This window comes from Leopardus geoffroyi, chromosome B1 (genome assembly GCF_018350155.1).
Source record: "Leopardus geoffroyi isolate Oge1 chromosome B1, O.geoffroyi_Oge1_pat1.0, whole genome shotgun sequence".
NCBI lineage: Eukaryota > Metazoa > Chordata > Mammalia > Carnivora > Felidae > Leopardus > Leopardus geoffroyi.
This window is the reverse complement of record NC_059327.1, coordinates 173,610,709-173,622,227: the sequence shown is the minus strand read 5'-3', so window position 1 is coordinate 173,622,227 and position 11,519 is coordinate 173,610,709. Positions and strand designations below refer to the sequence as shown.

Here is an 11,519-nt window from a genome sequence, read left to right as displayed (position 1 = left end):
GACGACCATGATTGCTCATGCTCAGACCCTAGGGTTCTATAGGATCCAGCAACCCATTGTTTGCACACAAGGGTGTATGAATTAGCGATATTCACGGCACATTTTCTTTGTTTGCACCCTAGTCCCCTGCGAATGGATTTACTTTAAAAAGTAGCTTCAAAGATGGGGTGGCTGGGTGGTTCAGTCGGTTAAGCGCTCGGGTCATGAGACTTCCAGCTCAGGTCATGATCCCCCCAATCTGGGAGTTCAAGCCCCCCCCCCCCCCCACCTCCCGCTTCTGGCTCTGCACTGGCAGCTCAGAGCCTGGATGGAGGCTGCTTCGGATTCTGGATTCTGTGTCTCACTCTCTCTCTGCCCCTCCCCCACGCGTGCTCTGTCTCTCTGTGCCTCTCACATAAATAAATACATAAATAAATAAATAAATGTTAAAAAAAACTTTTTTTAATGTCGTTTCCAACATACAAAGGGCTGGATTTTTTCTTTGGTGGACAAGAGTGATAATACATGTTCATGGTTAAAACAAATCACCCCCCATAGGCAACCACTGTTGACTTGAGCACACAGGTTCGCCTGGCTAACCTCCACTTAACCAGCCCCCTAGGTTAACTGATGCAGCCTCCACTCTCTCTGTAAAGCATCATCTATCTGCTGCTTTCACCAAGCTTAACACAGGCCATTGGCATTCTCAGCATGTACCTGGGCACTTCTTCCACTAGTTGTGATGTCTGCTTGCCAATAGTCAGTTTGTTTGCCCCCAGACACAATTTAAAAGGTTGCAATCGAAAAGTTACAATGTAATTAGGAATTATGGAAATGATGAAAAATGACGCAGAAGGAACATTCTTATGAAAATCAGGTTGCTTCGGAAAGACTTGATAAAGGTGAGGCACACCAAAAAAAACAAAAAACAAAAAACAAAACAACCAAAAACCAAAAAACAAAAAAACTGTCAGATTCGGAGTGAGCAAACAACTATAAAAGACTGAAAGTTCATTGCCAAAATCTAGCAGGATTGCCCTCAGATTGCTTCACGAGCATCTTTAAGTTTTGCTCCACTTTTAAAACCTGGAAAATTGCAGCTGATGCATTAAGAGTGAGAGACTGAGTAGGTGGGTATTGTGATATTGTGATTTATAATAAGACATGTATATTTAGTCTTTGTCTATTTCTGGAACAGCGCTCCTAAAACCCCTGGAATTTTCTAAGAGATGAGAGTGCTAAAGGAATCTTTTGTTATGTTAATGAGGTAACTTTTAGAAAGCACCTAAGGATGGGGGCTGGCTGAGAACCAACTGGGCCATCAGTCCCCGGCTTCCTGGGAGGGGAGAGGAGGTGGAAGGTGAGCTCGGCCACCAGTGGCCAATGATCAATGATCCAATCAATCATACCTAAGTAATGAAACCTCCCTTAAAACCCCAAAGGAGAAGTTTCCGAGAGCTTATGGGCTGGTTGAAAACATGGATATTCAGGGAAATCGGTGCCTCCATGGGTCACAGAAAGTCTGTGCCCTTTCCCCATACCGTGTCCTATGTACCGCTTCCATTGGGCTTTTCCTAGAGCACAACTTTTATAATAAACCAATAATCTAGTAAGTAAGCTGGTTTCTTGAGTTCGGTGAGAGGCTCTAGCAAATTAACTGAACCCAGGGAGGGGGTCATGAGAACCTCTGATCTATAGCCAGTGGGTCAGAAGCACAGGTGACAATGTGGACTTGTGATCAGCATCTGAAGGTGTGTCTTTGGGGGGGGGGGGACAGTCTTGTAGGAATCTGACACCGTCTCCAGGTAGATGGTGTCTGAATTGAGTTGAATTGCAGAACACCCAGCTGGTGTCAGAGAATTGCTTGGATGTGGGGGGATGGGGGCGGGAAGCCCACAGGTCAGAATCAGTACCAGAATTGTTAGTTCGTGTTAGAAATGGAGCTGGTGATCCAAAGTGGGATGAAACTTAGAACTATGGGTAGACAACACAAAATGACTAGAGACGCTCTTATCAGGAAACTTATGTCTGAAGACAAAAAAAAAAAAAAAGAAAAGAAAAGAAAGAAAGAAACCCAGAAACCGCCATCTTCCGGTAATTCACCAAAATGACCAAGACAAAGGGAAAGAGGAGAGGTACTCGCTATATGTTCTCCAGGCTTTTCAGAAAACGTGGAGTTGTTCCTTTGGCCACATCCATGCGAATCTACAAGAAAGGTGATATTGTGGACATCAAGGGAATGGGCACTGTTCAAAAAGGAAAGCCCCAAATGTTACCATGGCAAAACTGGAAGAGTCTACAATGTTACCCAGCATGCTGTTGGCATTATTGTAAACAAATAAGTTAAGGGCAAGATTCGTGCCAAGAGAATTAATGTACATGTTGAGCATATTAAGCGCTCAAAGAGTCGAGATAGCTTCCTGAAGCCTGTGAAGGAAAATGATCAGAAAAAGAAGGAAGCCAAGGAGGAGGCTACTAAGGTTCAACTGAAACTCCAGCCTGCCCCACCCAGAGAAGCACACTTCCTGAGAACTGATGGAAAGGAGCCTGAGCTGCTGGAACCCACACTCTATGAATTCACAGCATGATAAACGTAAAAAAATAACGACCTCAAGACTGTAAAAATGTTTCTCTTAATTGAGTAGTAGTGTGGTGACCTCTTCCCCAAAGAAATATTTAAAGCCAACTTTGTGTCAAAAAACAAAAACAAAAACAAAACCCCAATACAAATAGTAAACCCATATAGTGCTTAATCCGTGTCATGGATTGTTTAGACCCTGGAAACATTTTACTCATTTCATTGTCATAATAACTCGATGAAGGAGTAAGGAGGTAGAACTGTTATCCCCATTTTACTGAGATAGAGCAACGCAAAGTTCCCTACTCTAGATGACCCAACCGGAAAGAGAGTTGCTCCATTCAAATGCAGGTGGTGTGGCCCTTAGCACATGCCAGTAGCCACTGCCTTCCTCTGGCCCTCGATTCTACAGTGAAAGATTTAAAGGTTTTAAATAAGAACAAAATTAAGCTATGTTTGAACCATGAAAATTGTTTATTATGGAATTATTAACACCTGTATAAAAGTAGAGAGACGACTAGGATGAGTTCCATGTACCCCTCACTCAGGTTCAACATTGATCAACTCATGGACAATCTCTAGTGCATCTACCCGCCATTCACTCCCTCCTGCTCTCGGAATATATTAAAGCAAATCCTAGAAATCATATTTTCATCCACAAATATTGCAAAGTGCATCTCTAAAAGAAAAGGACTTCTTTTTAAAAAATTTTTTTATGTTTAAAGATTTTTTAAGTTTATTTTGAGAGAGAGAGAGGGAGAGAGAGAGAGAGAGTGCATGCATGTGTCACCCACACTGTCAGCCCAGAGCCTGACACATGGCTCGAACTCACAAATTGCAAGATCATGACGTGAGCCGAAATCAAGAGTTGGTCTCTTAACTAACTGAGCCACCCAGGTGCCCCAAGGACTTCTTTTTAAAAGTGTAACTAGAATACCATCATCACACCTGAAAAATGGACAATGATCTCTTAACTCAATCAAATATCCAGGCACTATTTGAATTTCCTTGATTGTCGCAGGGATTTTTCCTCCAAATAGGATCCAGATAAGATCATTGCAATTACAATCTTTACCCTTTTCTCCTTGCAATTTATGTGTTGAAGAAAGCAGATCCTGTGTCCTATAGTTTCCCACAGTATGGATTTTGCTGATTCCATGCTGCCCCTCCTCCTCTCCCCCCACTCCCAGAATTGTTGAAGACAGTTTCCTGTCTTCCATATTTCTTATAAATTGGGAGTCATATCTAGAAGTGCAATCTTCTTCTAAAGGTAACCAGGCAGGTTCTTTTTTTACAAGTGATTTTAAACCTCTAGGTTTAAAATATTGGGGTGCCTGGCTGGCTTAGTAGAGCATATGACTCTTGTTCTTGGGGTTGTGTCAGCCCCACGTTTGGTGTAGGCTCAAAATAAAATCTTTAAAATAAATACAATACAATAAAAATTGATGTGTTTCCATCCAGTGCAGCCAAGGGAAACTCTTCCATTTGGCTCTTGAGTCCTTTTGACACCACTTTCAGTTTCAGTAGCTTCCTTGCTTTCCGCATTGACTAGAATGTTCCAGGTTCACTCTATTGTATATATTGCCTTTAATGATATGTCTCCATAGTATTCTTTTTCAATTAGCTGATCTACAGCTAGAAGGCATGGTTATTAAGGTTTCCTGGATTCATCTTCTGCTTTTACCTGGTTTGCTACATGACCTGGGCACATTACTTGGCTTTGCCTCAGTCCCCGCATCTATAAAACGAGGGCCATAATAATTGCATTTACCTCAGGTGTTGCTACAAGGATAAACTGAATTAATGTATGTAAATCACTTAGAACAGTACCTGGCACGCAGCAAAAACTCAACAAATGTTAGTAATTATCATTAAGTCTATTAAGACTGCTTTCAGTATATCATATTTTTAAGTTTGTCTGACATACTTGTGATCATACTTTATATTGATTTGTTTCCTTTTATTTTCCCACAAACCTAACAACATAGGCATTTCATATCATTTAACAAATACAAGTTCTCGCTCCCTTTTATTATTATTATTATTTTTTTTATTTTAAACAGGGAGAGCTGGAGCAGGGGAGAGGGGCGGAGGGGGAGAGGGGGCGAGAGAGAGAATCTCAAACAGGCTCTACCCTGGTATGTACCATAATTTACCAACTTACATGCTCTCTGATAAAGATCAGGTGATTTCCAGTCTTCCCCTATTATAAATAATACAGCCGTGAATATCTTTGAGAACAGAAGTTTCTGTTTTCCTTTTGTGCTTACACTTCTTTACTATAAATTTCCAAAAGTGGGATGACTGTATCCAAGTTATGACCAAACCTATTTCTCAGTGGTTTATACTGATTCATATTTACCTTGAGACTTTAGCATGGTTTACAAAAAATGTTCATAGACGGCCAAATATTTGTTCATGTTCTTTTACAAAATCCAGTGACGAAAATAAGCCATTTGTTGAATGGCTGAAAAAGAATCGGCTGGCTCTATTAAGAGACGGAATAATATGGTCACAATCTCCGGGCGGCCATGTGGGACAGCGTCAGCCTGGCCTTGGAAGTCAAACTGGTGGGGGGCGGGGGGCAGGGAGGTGGGGAATGTGACTGCCACAGCCTTCATTGTGGTGGGAAAAAAAAAAGGAAAGAAAAAAAAACCCCACCCAGCACTTTGAGTAATCTAGTAATTGGGTTCTGCCCTCTTCTGAGCTGACTTGAGACCACAGTCACGTGAAACAACCACCAAAAGATGGTTAACAGCTTCAGCAAGTGTGACCTGGGCTTGAGGAATGTCAAGGTGCTGGGAGGGGAAACAACTGACCTCTCAGGGCCCCGCTGCCCGCTCTCCAGCGTGGCTGCCAGGTGACCATGGCTGAAACCGGACCCACGGCCGCCCTGCCCAGCACTAAGCCCTTCTGCAGATGTCATTCCTGGAGGAGGGGCCTCCCGGAGGGGGGCAGGCTATGCAATTCATCCGCCCACAGGAGGTGTCACTTTCGAATTCACACCAAGGCTTTTGTGTGTGCCAGATGTGACCCTGATAATCCTTCCCAGTTAGGAGCCTTAAACTTGACAAGAGAGGGAGCAGGAGAGTGCTTAACTATTACTTCCCCACCCTCAGCTCCTTGTGGAACTTTCCATCCTTCTGTGAAATTTGCTTTGTGGATTCCGGACACCAGTGTTAAAACGTAAGGTGACTGGTCCCCAAAGGCTGGGGACCCCAGTGTGCACTGCCTGAGCCACTCACTCCTAAAGCCTGCTAAAGCCCCCTTCCACATGGTTACCCCCTCGCAAATAGTTATCTTAATGTAGCTGATCTTGCAGCCTGATGGTTAAGCCACAGAAACTAAGTCAGAAAAATGTGCGGTTGAATTCTGCCTTCACTAGTCATATCTGCATGATCTTCTGTTCCTCCTCCTCGGATGCAGGTAATTAAAACACCTACCTTCTGCCTTGCACCGTTGTGAAGATTAAATGAGGTCCTGCACACAAAGTGCCTGGCATGTTCGAAGTGCTCGGTAAACGTGAACTCACACTGTCACTGTGCATTTAAGCCACTCCCCCCCCACCCCCCACCCCCCCCCCCCCCCCCCGCCTCCCCACTGCCCCAATTTTTGGTACGCAGCGGGTTTCTTCCTTTGTGATGGGGATAGTTGTGTTTCTCTTTGTTCCACAGTCTTGGTTCTGGCATTTGCATGTCAGTGTAGCAGGAATGGGGGGGACCCCCCCAACTCCCCCTCCCCCCCTACTTCTGAAATGCACCTTCATGAGCGACTTCTCTCCTGGTCTCCCAAGTGGAAGCCAGCCCCTCTCTTAGGCATCCAGCACTGCAAGCATGCACAGTGAGTCAAATGGATGAAATGTTCCTGTCAGCACTCACTCAGGTCAATTGGTTCTCGATATCGGAAGGGAGAGAGAGGGAAGAAGCAGGGCGTTCTGCGCCAGAGTCCTGGCTCTCGAGCTTCTAGTCCCCTGGCAAAAGCAGAAGGTGCATTGCCCCACCCAGGCTGGGGGAGACCCCTCCCTGCCACCATCTGTTTAAAATTAAAATGTTGCCATCTGCCAAAAAAAGGTTTGGACTTCCCCACTGCACCTCTTGGCTTCTGTCACAGAGGGAGTCAGAAGAGGAGGAGGGCTACATGACAGCCAAACCATCCTTCCATTCCAGGAGAAAAGGCCAGATCCAAGCCCCGCAGTAGAGTAGCGGGGCAGAGGCCTAGAGTCAGAAGACCCAGGTCCTGTCCCCGTCCCGTCATTAGCTTTGTGAGCTGGGCTTGACTCTTCATCAACAAGTGGATGTAAGCACGGGGGACTTGACTCTGTGTGCCACCTATGAAGTATCTTTTCCAAACTATTAAAGGTGAATTGAATCAAACAACTAGATCAAACTACCAGTTTACAGGAAATACAGGGGATAGAGGAACATATTAAATGACACAACAGCAAAATCCAAAATGTGAGAAATTTTACATGGTGAACGGCTTCATTTCTTCAACAAAAGGATGACAGGGGAGAGAAAGGACCTTAAATATTAGAGATTTAAGAGACTTATTAACCAAATGCAATGTGTGGACTATTTTTGGTTCCCATGCATGTGAACCAACTGTCAGAATACATTTATGGGACAATCTGAGATATTTGAAAAGTGTTTGGATATTTGATATCAAGTAATTATTGGTATTTTCCTTAAATATAACACTATCATTACAATTATGTCAAGAAAGTTCTTTTTTAGTCCTTTTAGTCAGTTCTTTTAGTCAGACACTCTTGATTTCAGCTCAAGTCATGATTCCAGGGTCGTAGGATTGAGCCTTGCATTGGGCTCCTCACTGAATATAGAGCTTGCTTAAGATTCTCTCTCTCTCTCTCTCTCTCTCTCTCTCCCCCTCCCTCCCCCTTCCCTCTGCCCCCTCCCCCACTTGCACACACTCTGTCTCTAAAAATAAGAAATAAAGAGTCCTTTTTTTCTTAGAGATTATTAAATATTAAAGTATTCACAGATAACGGAAGGATGGTATGATACGGAAACAATACGTATGAGATTTACTTCAAAATAATCTAGTAGAGGAAGAGTGGATGGGGGATGGATGATGAGACAAGATCTATCTTGTGTTGATAATTACTGCAACTGTTCAAAGGATTCATGGGAGTTCGTTATAAGAGTCTCTCTGATTTTGTGTATGTTTGGAATGGTTCATCATGAAAAGTTAGAGAGTGCAACAGAATGTGGGCTCTGGAGAGAGGGAGAGTTGCCTGGTTCTACCTATTATTGGGCCAATTAACCTTTGACTCAGTTTCTCCATGAGGACAACAATATCACCTGCCTCATAGGATTGTTGTAGACACAAGGAAAGCACTAGTGCCCTTTCAATGTTAGCTGTCATTATTAATAAAATAAGAGTTTTGGACTAATTCATCTCTATGGTTCCTTCCAATTGAGAGAGCATCTGATTCCAGCCTGTTTCTATCACATCTTGGCCTTCTTTATTTTCTCTACTCCTCCTTGTTCACCTTTCTGGAAACTCTAACTTCCTCTTGTGTTCACTTCCCTTTGCCCGGGGCATCTGGACACTTTACCTGGGTGGCCAGGTGTCAGTTCCATAAGGCATGTTGGACGGATTCCTGAATTGGCAGGTGGAGGTTTCTGATTTCCTCACCTGCCCACTCACTGGCTCTGTTTCTAGTAGCTTCCTGTCACCTGGAACAAGAGCTCAACGCTTCAGGACGCAGGCAGAAACTTGGGATGGAGAAGGATGAGTAAGGATGCAGTTACATCCTCACTCCACCTCCTCAACCTCCGCACTCCTATTCGGGGAGGGCGTAGTGAGGGGCAGAAAGGGAGATGCCCATCCTGTCTCGGCTCTGTGTCCTTCTGGCAATGTGGGCAAGCCGTGGTAATTAAGAGTGCTAACTCCACGGGCTCCTGGGTGGCTCAGTCGGTTAAGCATCAGACTCTTGATTTTGGCTCAGGTCATGATCTCAGGGTCGTAAGATCAAGCCCCACATCAGGATTTGTGCTGACAGCCTGGAGTCTGCTTGGGATTCTTTCTCTCCCTCCTCCCTCTCTCTCTCTCTCAAAATAAATAAATAAACTTAAAAAAAAAGAGTGCTAGTCCAGAGCTGGACTGCTAGGGGTTGAAGTCCTGGCTGGCTCTGCTTTTGTATTAACTGTCCAATCTAGGACCTCTCTGTGGCAGTTTCCTCACTGGTAAAATGGAAACAGTGATAGTACCTGCCTCATGGGATCATTGTGAGGACTAAATTGAACACTTGGCACACAGACGGCGCTCGGCACTTGTTGGCTGTTGTTACCGTCTTTATCATTGCCATCATTTTGCACAATGCGCTTTGAGAGCTCAGTCATGTGCCTGGCACCTCACTTAAGGCCTGCTTTTGGACTTGCTGAATTCCCACACCAGCTCTGGGGTCCACCATCAGGAGCTCAGGCCAGCACTGTGTCCGGTGGGTGTGGCACAGACCAGAGTCACACAAGAGGAAACACTGTGTTACGCCCTTCCTGATTTCGGGTCTCTCCTTCACGCTAAGGCAATCTGGGGCTAAGACTCTTCCAGAGATGAACCTGCGATGGGATGGACCAGGGAGAAGAGAGGAGGAAGAGCAATGGCCTACGGAGGGTCACATTTTGCGTGTGCAGTAGGAGAACTTCCCCAGAAAGACCAGTGATGGAGGTTCAGTTAGGAATATCCTGGCTTCTCCCTAGTCCTGTCGAAGAAAACATTGCTCTGCGCTGGCTACGCCCAACTCCTCATTAGAGGTGCCTTGAGCCATGAGGCCGTGGGTCAGGTGGGGGCCCATTGTTTGGTGCCTGGAGCGCCTAGTTACCCTCCTCTGTGGAGTGGCAGCTAACACCTCAAAGCTTTTGGCTCTGAATCATTACTCAGCATTGGATGGAGCCCAAGAAACATGCAAAACAAGGATGGAACCCAAGAAATGTGGAAAATAAGAATAATGAGAAGCAACAAGAGGCCAGAATCACGAAGGTAATAGCCCTGTGGAAAATAGGCCCTTGGTCTATTATTGAGCTTGCCGGGGGTGTTGATGTAGGCACCCAGGGCCTGGGGTTCATCTAGTTCCTGTTATCATCCCTCAGAACACAGAGCATGACATTTAGTCACTGGGCTCCCCTAAGGCATCAGATCTACTTCCTGACTTGAGACCCCAAGCTAATAAATACGCATTCCTACCCATCCCTTTCCTCTCCCCCCACTCCCCCACACCATTCCCCACCCCAACCTCCCAAACTATAAAACTGCAGGCTGGGAAACTTGTAAAGACAAATAGCCCTTGTGCTCCCTCCTCTGGGTATTGAGAAAGATCTGGAATAGAATTAGCTTTGTGGGGATTTCCAGGTGCTGAATCCCTCGAGCATGTTTGAACTGAGCTTGGCTGTTTTCACCTGCCTGACAAGGGGTGGGCCAAGCCACACCCGGTCGTGCCAAGTCCTGGGTCCCAAGTGTTTGTCACAGCGTTTCAGCAAAGATGTCAGGCCAGACTTAACTGAAACAAAGGTGAAATGATTAACAACCACAACACCCAAAGCCCAGCTCTAGTGATAAAACTTTTACTTTAGTGTATCTTCCGAAGTGTAGGTAGAGAAAAATCTGCCTCTGAGTGAAAGGAGCATGTGATTTTGTGTAATTTGAGTGTCGGGATCTCAGCATCAGTAAGTCAGGTGTGTCTATGAGCGGGGAGAGGGTGGTGAGGGAGTTTGGTCTGTAGCACAATAGTTGGACAATTTTTTTTCTGCCTTGGACTTTATAAAGACAAAGGACTTGTTGAAAAGAACAGAATCCATTCTCCATAATGAGAGCCATGTTAGACTTAGTATACATAAAGTATATGTGCAACGTATTATGAAGCGGGGGGTTTCGAACTGCCTCCCACTTTCCATAGTATGCCCAAGCAATGCAACACTTCCTCTGTATGGCTTTGTTCTCAATTGAGGAAGGGGAATGTGAGGCCCCAGCACTTCTGGAAATGGAGAGGACACTTGTACATCTGAAAATTAATGCTACACACTGAATTGTGTCCCACAAAAAGATAAGTTGGAATCTGATAAGGGGTTTATATCCAGAACATATAGCAAACTCCTAAAACTTAACAACAACAACAAAAACAAACAACCAATTCAAAAATGGGCAAAAGGCTTGAATAGACATTTTTCCAAAGAAGATACATAATTGGATAATAAGCATGTGAAAAGATGCTCATCACTCATCATCAGGGAAATTCAAATGAAAACTCAGTGAGACTACCTCACACTCATCAAGACAGCTGCTATCAAAAAGAAAGAAAGAAAGAGAGAAAGAAAGAAAGAAAGAAAGAAAGAAAGAAAGAAAGAAAATAAGTGTTGGTGAAGATGTGGGGAAATTGGAACTCTTATGCACTGTTGGTGGGAATGTGAAATGGTACAGCTGTTGCTAAAATAGTTTCAAAAATTTAAAAATAGAATTACCATATGGGCCAGCAATTTTACTTCTGGGTATATACCCAAAAGAATTGAAAGCAGGGTCTTAAAGAGATATTTGAGCACCTAGGTTCATTGCAGCATTATTTACAATGTTTAAAACATGGAAACAACCCAAGAGTCCATCAGCAGGAAAAAGGATAAGCAAAATGTAGTACACACACACACACACACACACACACACAGAATATTATTCAGCCTTAAAAAATATTATTCAACATGTTCAGCAATATGCTCCAATATGGATGAAATTTTAGGATATTATGCTAAGTGAAATAAGCCAGTCACAAAAGATAAATAGTGTATGATTCCATTTATGTGAAGTACTTAGAGCAGTAGTAGAATGCTGGTCACCAGGGCTGGGGGAAGGAAGGTATAGAGGTCTAGTGGGTATAGAGTTTCAGTTTTACAAAATGGAAAGTTCTGGAAATGCAAGGAGGTTATGGTTGTACAATAAGATGAATGTATTTAATACC

At 44.1% G+C, this 11,519-nt stretch overlaps 1 pseudogene; it reads left to right on the top strand.

Annotated features, from left to right (window-relative positions):
- The first annotated feature begins 1,889 nt into the window (after positions 1 to 1,889).
- On the top strand, positions 1,890 to 2,567 carry LOC123583532 (annotated as a pseudogene).
- Positions 2,568 to 11,519: the final 8,952 nt, after the last annotated feature.